General features: G+C 38.9%; 1 long non-coding RNA gene across 2 annotated transcripts; it reads right to left on the bottom strand.

The window, feature by feature from the left end:
- Window positions 1-644: 644 nt before the first annotated feature.
- LOC145568613 (uncharacterized) lies at window positions 645-4,936 on the bottom strand. 2 transcript variants are annotated; one of them, XR_014095854.1, is made up of 5 exons: window positions 4,654-4,936; window positions 4,236-4,317; window positions 3,592-3,667; window positions 919-1,587; window positions 645-831 (listed from the first exon to the last, which is right to left on the bottom strand). It is a non-coding gene; the product is annotated as an uncharacterized LOC145568613 (long non-coding RNA). The 2 variants fall into 2 exon arrangements; XR_014095853.1 differs by lacking the exon at window positions 3,592-3,667.
- Window positions 4,937-12,275: the final 7,339 nt, after the last annotated feature.

Here is a 12,275-nt window from a genome sequence, read left to right as displayed (position 1 = left end):
AGACCCATTGTAGATCGTACCATGTCTAACATGGTTCGATTTCTCCTTTCGGATACTCCGTTCCATTGTGGAGTTCCTAGAGGTGTCAATTCTGAAAGTATACCTTTTTTTTTCAGATGGTCATCGAATTCTTGGCTCAAGTATTCACCACCTCGATCTGATCGAAGGGTTTTGATTTTCTTGCTAAGCTGATTTTCAAATTCACTCTGAAATTCTTTAAACTTTTCAAACGATTCAAATTTATGCGACATAAGGTAGACATAGCCATATCTACTATAGTCGTTTGTGAAGGTGATAAAATATCGATATCCGTTTCTTGTGGTGGAGCTCATTAGTCCACATACATCGGTGTGTATTAGACCCAAAAAGTCTCCTGCCCTTTCTCCCAACTTGGAGAATGGCTGCTTAATCATCTTGCCTAATAAACATCCTTCGCAATTCTCAAACGATTGCAAATCGAATGAGTCAAGAACACCTTCCTATACAAGTTTCTTGATACGTTTGATGTTAATGTGGTCAAGACGACAATGCCACAAGTACGTTTGATTTGAATCCATGGTCTTAGCCTTTTTGGCGGTATAATTCACATTATAAACTTGTTTGTCTAAAGAAAGCACATATTTTAGATAAACATGTCATACCATAAACTTCAAGACTTTTAAAACAAAACATGACGTCCAACATCAAAAGATCAAATGTATGGTTAACAAAAGAAACTTAAACAAGTTCTATGTCAAGACAAACAATATGATTACAAGCCTTCCGGAAAGATTAAATTCTTCTTCCGCTTGTACATCCACATCCACTTGGTAAGCCCTTCTCACTTGGTTCCTGAAATAGGATCACATAGTGAGTCATTAATGGTATCTAATACCTTGAGAATTGCTTGTATTCAAGTGTAGGTTATAAAGAAGATACCTGAGGTGGAGATTTGCTGCATTCTCTCTTGTAGTGGCCCTGCCTACTATAGTAGAAGCATCGCATCCTTACCTTGTTCTTGAACTCCTTTCACTAGTGGAAAAAAGCCTATTCGTAACGGGCAAAAATAGGCCTTTCGTAACGGGCAACAACCGTTACGTACACCCCCGTTACGGATAAAAATATTATATGTAACAGGCAAATGCCCGTTACAAATAAGTGGTTATTTGTAACGAGCAAAACAAATGCCCGTTACAAATAACCCCGTTATCCGAAATGAACACCCAAATGCCCGTTACAGATAACGGGGTTATTCGTAACGTACACCAAAACGCCCGTTACAAATAAGGGGTTATTTGTAACAAGCATGATATTCGCCCGTTACAAATAATGTATGCCCAAATTAAAAAAAAATAAATAAATAATAGTCCAGCACATGCTGGATAGGCCTTGCACAATCATTATCAGTTAATTAGAGAAATGCATATAATTATATTTTACACACATTATATACAATCAGTAAATGCCTACATTCTTTATTACTTAATATCTAAAACTAAAACTATAAAAATAGAGCAAAACAAATCTCAATTATAATAATCTACATCTTCCACCGTTTTTCCGAGTTGTTGCAACTTTGATCTCAAATTCCGAGGCTGCCTTAGGAACCTGAAACACCCACATCATACCTTAGCAAATAAGAACACTCAATTATTTAAAATCATATTAAACAAAACAATGTAAACTTAGTAGGACATGTTCAGAAGGTTAAGATAATCATAAAGTCTAGTTGAAGAAAGCTTTCACCACAAAAAAAAAAAAAAAAGAAAGAAAAAAAAAAGAGAGATTAATAAACAATGGTTGATTTTGAAAATAAGATTTTAGTATGACAATACAAAAAGACACATAATAATTTACTACAGCAGCAGCTTATGAAATACCTAGATATAACAAGACCATTATCTAGTCCTACTAACTCATTCAGAACTGTCTTTTAGACCTCAAGTAAGAGTTTCATGTTATCGAAATTAGTACTAATATTCTAACAGTCAAATAAATCCATAGTAAAAAATTATTGATAATAATTAACAGCAGCTCAAAGTGCAGTTCAAATACATTTGAAAATTAGATCGGTCTCAAAGGTGACCTGGTATGATGAATTCAGCAATATTCTATAATTTTATGTAATCAATTAGACAACCTGATACCTCATGAATCAATGCTTAAACATGACAATTTAAACCCTTGCTGCCTTGCATATACGAAATGTATTTGAAACATGAAAACCATATCATAAACAAAAGGACTGGGTTGCAAACCATGCATAACAAACCTGCAGTATACATACTGCACAAAGAAACTCTATGTTGACCTCGATTAGTTTTGGTGATGACAAGCAAACTCAATTTGATAAAAGTGTATTAAGTGTGCAGGTTATTTAGGCAAGTTCTTATTAAGAACAAAGTTCTGGGGTTGGAACAAAGAGAAGTCCTTAATCTACATATGGCATACACAACAATTTGAAGTGAAGAAAGCAAAGAAGGTTTTATGCTTGGATGTTCTATTTGGCAAGATAGAGTTATCAAAGGTCCAATTGGAATATCATAAAAAGCAACGAGTATTACATAAAGACTAAAAAGTATGTGTTATTATTTTTAGGCTTTATGTAAGTGTTTGATATTTTATGATTGGTTGGAATATGAGTGTTAATTGGAAATAAAATTGAAACGATCATTTTTATAAAATTGGTTTTTAACTTATTTTTGGTTTTGGTTAAAATTATAAAAGGATATTTCTTTGATATTTTCTTTTTAACAAAATAAATATCTTCTATAAAAAGATTTTAACTGATTCCTTAAATTACTCTCCAAGAAAAAAATTTATTCAAACCTCTTCCCACGTTCTATATTGAACGACTTTCCTAACTTCTCCACATTGCTTGAGTTAGTTCCCAAAGTTTAGGAACATCACCTCAAGTAGTGGAGAATATGGGGAAGGTGGTTGGGTTGATGGAACAGTATAAAAAGGGAGTTAAGTTCCAGTTTTAAGGAATCCTGACAATTGTACAATATTTGAGTGAAAAAATATATTTGTGTCGGTAAGAGTATTCCTTTGTTCCAACTATTGTAAGATATCTAAACACGTAGAGTTCAAATTACTGAGTTGTAATTTGGGAAAGGGCTGAGTGATCCTTGTAAAGGCTTAGAGTTAAGTCTTGAGTGTAGGCTTCGGAGTAGAAGATAGAGTGAGCATTTGGGGTTGGCTTAGGTTCTAATTGGAACTTAAGTTTTGTCGAGTTCCTTATAGGTTGTAACGGAGTAGTTGCCCTATTTAGTGAAGTCGTGTTCGAAAATCCCAAGTGGTCGTGGTTTTCTCCTTGTTGGGCACAAGGAGTTTCCACGTAAAAATCTCTTTGCATCTCTTTATTTCGTTCTACGTTTTTAATTTCCACAAAATTTGGGAACACTAGTTCCCACACAATTCACCCCCCTCTTGTGTGTTCCATCTAAGGTAAAACTCTAAAACAAAAGAAAAAATAAAAATAAAATAAAAAAATAAAAATAAAAATTAAAAATTAAAAAAAATCAGAGAACTAAGAAGAGAATTAAAAGTCACAGTCAGCATATAAATAGGTAGCTTCACTGTAACCTTGTTCATGCAAGAATATAATACCAGCAACAAGCCTCAATGTCGGTATGTTTCTAATGGCAGAACCCGCCAACAACCTTTAAACTCGAAATCGCCGAATCTTGCAATCATATGCAATTGAATGAAACACGGTTATTAACATCTATACATTCAGTATAAAGTCATGCATATTATAATTCATTATGAACCGGAAAACAAATTTTAAGATACACCAAAAGAGAGAGAAATAAGTATGAAATAAGAATTAGAGAGCTAGGCTAATCATAAAATAAGAATTTACCCTACCAAAGTATAAGAATCGACAACACTACATAATAAAAAGACACATCAGTATGAAATAAGAATTAGAGAGCTAGGCTAATCATAGAGTTCAAATCTAACAAATGAGAGTATCAGACTATATAGTTCGTCAATTTCTCATCATCAAGCTAATTCCTCATTTACCCATTATTAAACTAATTCCTCAATTATCCATCATCAAACTTATTCCTCAATTACCCCCAGTACCAAACTTATTCCTCAATTACCCCATTATCAAAATCATTGCTCAATTACCCACATTACCAAACTTATTCCTCTATTACATCAATATCAGATCATCTCAATTTCTTCAAACAAAATCCCATCAAAATGCAAGTAAAACAACGGACAAGAGAGTGAAATAAAACCTGAGCTCCACAATAAGTGATTGATTAACAAGTTGAAAGCTATGAAATACACGGGTTCAATCCCGTACCCAGGTTCGCTCCCCTGCACAATGGTAATTTAAAAGCTCAGAAACACAGATCTATTTAATTTCAAGAAATACGGGCAATTAATGTTGTCAAAAGTCAGTAATTTACCGCATGTAATTGACAAAGGCACAATTTCTATGGAAAAAATTGAATTAAAATCAAAAATCAGAAAAACCTTGGTTCCGAAAACATGAATTGCAAATTTGTGAAAAACAAAAACTCAAAAAACATGAAATGATGAAATAACAAAAGAACAAACCCTAGAATTTCAACTTTTTAGTTCCTTTAGCAAATAATTGCTTAAAGTTAATCAATAAAATCAATTAAGTAGAGATCGAAGAGATATAATTACCCATAATTGTGATGTTTTTGACCCTGAATCATCACCGCCATATCCACTTCCGAGTAACGAGATTGGTACAAAAGACATTCTAAATTGGGTCCTCTACCATTGATGCGATTCAGATGAGAGAGAAAGAGGGGAAATTTGGAAATTAGGGTGGTGAAATGGAGGAGATTGAGTGAATTATTGAGTGAGGTGAATCAAGAGAAGAGAGAGAGATTGAGTGAGCGAAATGAGAGAGGAGAGAGGAAAGAAAGAGGGGATTGAGTGTTTGACGGCTAGGGAGTGTGGAGTGTGGAGTGTGGAGTGTGAAACCCTAATAGTAAGTAATGGGCTCCTCTTTTCAGCTGGGCCAAATATTCGTAACGGGCACATGCTGACTGTTACAAATAATATAGTATTCGTAACGGACACATGTTGACCGTTACAAATAAATAAGTATTCGTAACGGGCAAAATTTTGCCCGATACGAATATATTTAATGTAACGGGCATAACACTGCCCGTTACAAATAACTCGTTACAAATGAAACTTTTCCACTAGTGTTCTTTGCCTTTAGAGTAAGCTTTAGGCTATCATTTCCGCCAGGGTCGGCCATTTGAAGCTCATTGACAACCTCCATCAAGGTGAGTCTGTCATAATTGGCAGTTAGCCACATCTTCAATGCGATATAGCCCGAGTGGAGAGAGCTTACTAGCATGAGAGCAGCTTGCTCATCCTCCAATGGCTTGCCAATGAGTGCCAAGTGAGTGAATAGCCTTGTCATTTGAAGCACGTGGGCTCGAAGTGACATTCCAGGTCTTAGTCTAGCATTGTAGACTTGTGCCCATACCTCTTGCCTTTCCTTGGCTAGGCACCCCTCCTGCGGCGGCTTGATCTTCATGTTGGAGAGTGACCTAGTCACTTCCTCTACGAGACCATCATAGTTGCCATTGATGCTCTTGGTGACCCTCAAATTGACTATGTCCTCTAGAGCTTTGAGGAGCATGTCCGGAAAATAGTTGGAAAACTTCCCCTTCCATTGTTCCGGGATGGAGTTTGTCATGAGTTGCGAGACTCTTTTGCAATCACAACTCCACTCCTCATGAGCCTCATCGCTCATAACCCTTTTTGAGTAGAAACTCGGGATGGGTATATCCAGAATATGCTCTAGGTAGCAATTTCGGAGGGTCTTTTGGAGTTCTTCTTCCTACTCCTTAAAGTTCACCAAATTCAAGCAAAATGGTAACTTTTCCGGAAGTTCCGAGCACATTAGATTGTTGTCATTAGTTGAAGACATGATTCTACAATTGAAAGAATTTAAATGAAAAACCATTCATGGTACTTAAATAAGATTGAAATCATGCATTTTAATAAAACTTATTTAAACGTCTTATTCACACATTAAATTGTCCCCATTTGGTGAGAATAAGTCGATTCCAAGATCCAAAGAAACAATGAGTGGTTAAGCATGCTTTGGCTTGTCTTAACACTCAATCTTCTAAGGTAAGCAACTCTTTGCTAATGGCTCCAAGCCACTCTTGGTTGGATAAATCGTCGCATCTAATACTCTCTCAACAACTTATCCACTTTGCTACGACATGTTAGGACTCCATCACTCATATCGTCGAGTTTAACCAAAACCCACTTGCATACCTGGTATTCCTTACATATCCTAGGGAGTAATAGTGATGCCTCGCTTTGGCGTAGCCCATCATTACTCTCAATAGGTCGATAAGTGTTGTTTTGGAATGACAATTTTTACTCAATATTTTAGGGACCTAGGGTTTCTATGTTGGTTGATTTAAGTGAACTTAATTAATCATCGCAACATTCGAAATCCTAAACATGCATCTAACATATAATTCCTATATATAATCATAAATATATATCGAAAACATAAATAATGATGCATTTGGCAACTAGCATGACCCCTTGAGTCTTCAAGTCTTCAAGGGACGGCTTTTGCAACTTCATGGCTTCGTCTTCTAAGAACCTCCGTCTTCAAGACATGACCATAATTATGCAAATACTAGTATCTACGATTAGGACTAATCTAAATATTAAGGTACAAAAATACTCAACGGTTCGCAGACCGTATTTAGATTTACAAAAATACATCACGGAACATAGTTCGTATTTTCTATCCTAATCGGGCCCCACTAGTTGCCATTTTTATAAAACCTGTGGGAGAATATACATTCCATTCATCCATTCACTATTTGTGAATGGCCCATGCATTTTACAACGATAAACAAGTAACAATGCACAAACACGCGTAAACTAGTAACTAATTTAGGTCGTTAATCTAATTAACACGCCTAATTAAAACTAGTCAAAGTTGTTTAACCGATTTGTAATTTAGCGCAATTAAAATTGAAGCTCCCACTAAATTTTGCATCCAACTTAATTAATCCAATTAATTAAGCTGGTAAACCCAAAATTTTGCCAAAATGAAATTTTGCCAATGCCGCTCAAAACCGAGGCCTAGCCTCAAAATTTGATTAAAATAATTAAAACCAAAATAATTAATTAAAAAATTAAAACAGCAAAAGAATACAAACTTGCGTAGTCCAAAATGTCTAAGTGCCTAGCACCAAGACTTGGAGTGCTCACTAATCGCACAACCGATTGATGCTCAATGAAAGTGGGAGTGACTTACGATGTCGCTTACGCGTTACATTGACCACATCAGCGAGCTTTCACACACCAAGTTGTGGCCCATGATGGCCATGTCGCGCGAGCTCATTGCACTACATTGCTCTACAAGCAATGTCTACGCACACTAACCCCTATCATGCACCAAGATGCATATATACATATATAGCATACCCCGCACCACAAGGCTCGAGTTCGCGCAAGCTATGCCACGACCAGCCAAGCCATGCACAGCAGCACGCATGGCGCGTACAGCACGAGACTGCTGTTGCGCCACGCTGCTGCTGCTTGCTGTCTGGCGCACCGTGCTGCTGGCAGCGAGCAGCAGCCACGCAAGGGCTGCACGCACTCGAGGCAGCCCCTTGGAAGCCACATGTGGGCTGCTATGTAGCCCGACTCGCCAAGGGAGGCTTTTGCCTCGATTTTCGTGCCATAGCCTTGGGTTTTTAACCCAAATTTTGCGTGATTAAATAATTAATTCCAAATTAATTTTAGAATTAATAAAATGAGCCAAAAATGAAAAAATTATTACAAGTCCAACTTAAATAAAAAATCATCAAGGTGCACATAACCAAAATTATTTCCAAGAACCATTCTATAATAAAATTGGTTCAACTTGGTGCAACAAAATGAACAAGGGTAATTACTCACTATTAATTTAATTAATTTAAATTAATCATGAGATTTTGACAAAATAAAGGGGAGTTGGAATTATGAACACAAACATTCAAATAAATATTCCAATTTTAACTTGTGAATCCTTGAAAAATTATATCTTCCAATATGAAGATAAATGAAATTTCTATCACAAGATTCAAACTTTATGATTCCAATCAACTTAATACATGATTAAATCAAAATTTCAACTAAAAATTCATGGAATTTAGTAACTCAAAGTTTCAATCACTTAAAATAATCAAATATTGAATCCTTAGTACTTAATTAGAAGCCTCAAAGAACAAAATTTTCACACTTAATGCAATGGATTTGCAATTATGTGAAAATATAAACCAATATTTCAAGCACTAATTACTACCAAGTAATCATGCTTAAAGAGGTTCAAAATTGCAGAAACATTGAGGAAAGAACCATATACATAATCACCATAAATATGCCATTAAGATTCAAGGTTAGAAAGACTTAAAATTTTTCGTCAAACGAAAAATCCCTCGAAAAAGGCATTTCTGGTCATATTTTGGCCTAAAACACAGTCCTAAAAGGGTAAAGACATTTCCACAACACCTTTTCCACCCAAAATTCACTATTTTTGGGCAAAAATCTGGGTTCGGGGCCATAATCAACTTTAAAACGGGTTTAAAAATAATAAAACCGAGCTACTAATCTAATTAGCAACATAAAACCAAAAAAAATAAAGCCATAAAAACACCTTGAAAATTATGATTATAAAATAAATGAGCAAGGCTCCGATACCGCTATTGAGTTTTGATGAGTCCGACTCATCGCGAAATAAAACCCGAGCCAAGATCACACTCACAATTAATATAATAAAAAAACATAATTAACATAATTAACAAGAATTAAGGAAAGACTTAATTACCTTTGACGCGTGCTTCGCTCGTACCCCGAGCTCTTACTTGAGAAAGCTTTAAGTCTCGCACGGGCAAAAACCTCCTACGGTATCCACCCGCAACTTGACCCCAACTAGGTCTATTGCTTAGAGGTTAGCTAAGCCCGACCAAATACTCGAGTAATTATGTGTTTAAAGGTTTTCTCAATGGAGATTCCTTTTCTAACACTTTACTCAAGTGATTTTTCCCGTACCCCAACTTGAGTATTTATAGGGAAAATCACGAGTAAAATCCTCTTTCCCATCAATGTGGGAGAGTTGATAAAATCAATATTCTTTATTTATTTTTAAATCAAAAATAAAATTAAATATCCAACAACTAATTAATCAACAAGTGGCACATTTAGGGGAAAAGTTAGGTAAGAACCACAAGGAAGGGAGGAGACCAAACTTGATCCCCAAGCACCCCCTTATAACCGGCCACCTATACCAACCAAAAAACCATGAGGCACTGCCACGTGGCACCCTCAATTGGGCACCAAAACAACCCGGGGTGGGCTGCTGCCTCGGCCCATGAAGCTGCTGGCCTTGGCTTGGCGCGCAGCTGCTGCCTCGGCCCAACAAGCCACGCACACAAGTGTGGGCTGCTGACCTTGGTGTGCTGTTGTGCCCCTGCCAGCACACACAGCTAGCACCATGGCGCTCCATGCTAGCCTTGGTGCGCTAGCACGCATTAGCCAGCCTTGGCTCGGCTTAGTGCGCTTGCTAACCACCTTGGCTATACCAAATGCCCCTAGGCTTTGGTTTGCTCGGGGCATTCCGATCCTAGGGGTATTTCGGTAAATTGTTGATTAATTAGTGATTTTACCATCTCGTCTTTTATTATTTCGACTCGACTTTCGACGCTGGGTTTCGACGCTCCAAGCTCGAATTTCCGACGTCTAAATATTAATTACTCGAGCGACTCATTAATTCCTTCCGAATTAATTCGTCGTGTCGGTTCATTAGATGCTTGGGTGTTACCCGAAGGGTTCAGTCAAGATTAAGTTGTAATATTAATTACTCATTAATATTACTGATCGGAAGCAGCCTCCACCTTGGCATTTCGATCACTTGACCTCACTGAATAATTAGCTTTCTAATAATTCCGAACCCTCTATCGGAGTAATACACTTGTTCGAAGGACACCATTCCTATCATTTCCCAGTACACCATATCAGTTTGGACGTAAGATTGTCTGAGAGACATTCTTTTGGGAGGCCTCGCTCTTCATCTCAGTCGGGCGCTGTTCAATTTGTCCAAAATCGACCATAGCATAATGTGGCTTCCGAAAAGTTTCTATCTCCACCCCCTCACATCATTCTAGGTCGGCCAGGCCTCGAACATGCATCCATATTGTTGAGCCGGCCAAGCGCCCCCGTAACATTCCCTCTAGAAGTCACGGTTCTGGGGGCGGAACTAAACACAAGGGCAAGGCCCCCTTAGAGCCTAAAGGTGTGGTGCTGGCCGACCCAGGGTAGGGCTTGGTTGGAGGAAGCTCGGTTGAAGCGGCTGAGCCAGACAGAGTTTTATCTGCTGAGTTTGGTTAGGTAAGAGAACCCGAACCTCAAGCGATTGAGCAGGGGGGTGAAAACCTTGACGCTCCAGCCAAAAAGGAGGACTCTAACAACCCATTTGGCTATGATATTGGGGTAACTGCCCTAAGTTTCCTCAATGACAAGTTTGAGAAGTTCCTCTTGCTGGGGGAAGACTTCAGGATCGAACCGCCACGCACTTCTACTTCAGTGGCGGCTTCAGATGACTCGACTATTACTCATCGGGGTTTCAATGTATATAGGCATTGGAGGTCGGCCTCCGCTTTCCCCTTTATCCTTTCGTCCAGGAGCTGCTGGACGAATATTACATTGCCTTGGTTCAGCTGGCGCCGAACAACTAGGGAAACATTTTTGGCTACTTGGTGACCTGCCTTAAGATGGGCTTCACCCCTATCTTTCCGGTCTTCTGTGCCATGCATAGCATGGTGAAGATGAAGACCGATGTAGACGGGTGGTTCGTTTTATACACACGGCCGGAGTACATGGTGGTCCTGCGCAAGCCGTCTAAATGGCGCGACTGGAAGCAGAGATTCTACCTCGTCTGGACTAGGGATCGAGCGTTTAACAGGAAAATGAACAACTTTAACTCTTCTCCTGTTCAACTCGGACGAGGGGACCATCGTCCAACCTGTCCTCCCATTCATCCAGACCATGCTCATCAACTTGACTACTTCTCGGTCAAGAGGGAGTTTGGGGGGGGGGGGGGGGCGCCGAGTGGCCATCATCCCTAGGTGGATTCCCTTAGTGGACTGGGTGAGGGATCCCATGATTATGTCCTCGTTCGGCTTGCTCCGAAAATACACTCTAGGTGGATTTTAGTGATATGCACACTTGACTATATTTACACTTGAGAATTTTCTAACTCCCAACTCTTTATTCTTTGATAGAACGAGCCATGTCTCAGCTCGACCCAGTACAAAAGGGGGAGGTTGACATGAACGAGTTCAATATGGAGCGCTACCGGCTCCTAAGGCAGCAATACGAGGAGGCAAAGGGGGTACGAACACATCCTTCATCCTTTTGCCTTAAATTATTTAATTAAGTATATTATTCTTCTCTCTCTCTCTCTCTCTCTCTTTTTTTTTATGTCCGATCTTCCATGCTGGATCAAACACGTTCCCACCTGGCCGAGCTGATTTTATTAAGGGGATCTTTCCCTTTACTTCTGCTCGGACAGGGGAAAGTTATGCCGAGTGGAAACACTTTGGAGGGGTATTCCTCCTACTTCTGCTCGAATGGGGTAGACTAAAATCATACTTTGGTGTTTTTTCAGAAAGTTACCCCTAGGTCAGCGAGGAAGCGGTCAGTGCCTGCTTCTAAGGACGAGGGGTCGTCCAAATCTCGCAAAACTTCTGCGTCCAAGACCCCCTCAGGGGCGTAAAGCCGTCTGGGACGCTATTCAGCAGGCTGTCCTGGTCGAGACTCAAAACAAATACCGGGGTATCAACGATGGGCACCTCGGTCCAATGATCAACAGCTGTGTTGAGGTATCCGAACTCGTCTTCCCCCTTAGAACTTAGCCAATTTCTCCCTTTTCTTTCTTACTTATCTTTGTTCATTCGTCCGCAGCTTCTTCTTAGGCTCTTCGCTTTCCATGACTGGCGTCTGCAACAGAGACGCGAGATCCAGTCGGAGTGGGAAAACATCCGGTGCCTTCAGGACGAGAACACTGTGAGGGAATTATGTCTTCGTCATGTGAAATTACTAGATATATAAATGGATCAAATTATGGAGATATTTAAGTTCGTAAATTTGGGTCGTCGTTATATCATAACTAGAGGTACTAACAATCTTTAGGCTAGTAAAATAGGCCAAAGCCCACTTGGACAGATCCTATAAGGTCACACAAAGGGCCTAGATTGAGCATGAGA

This window comes from Chenopodium album, chromosome 11 (assembly GCF_948465745.1).
Source record: "Chenopodium album chromosome 11, dcCheAlbu1.1, whole genome shotgun sequence".
Taxonomy (NCBI): domain Eukaryota; kingdom Viridiplantae; phylum Streptophyta; class Magnoliopsida; order Caryophyllales; family Amaranthaceae; genus Chenopodium; species Chenopodium album.
This window is presented reverse-complemented; position numbering and strand designations above follow the sequence as displayed.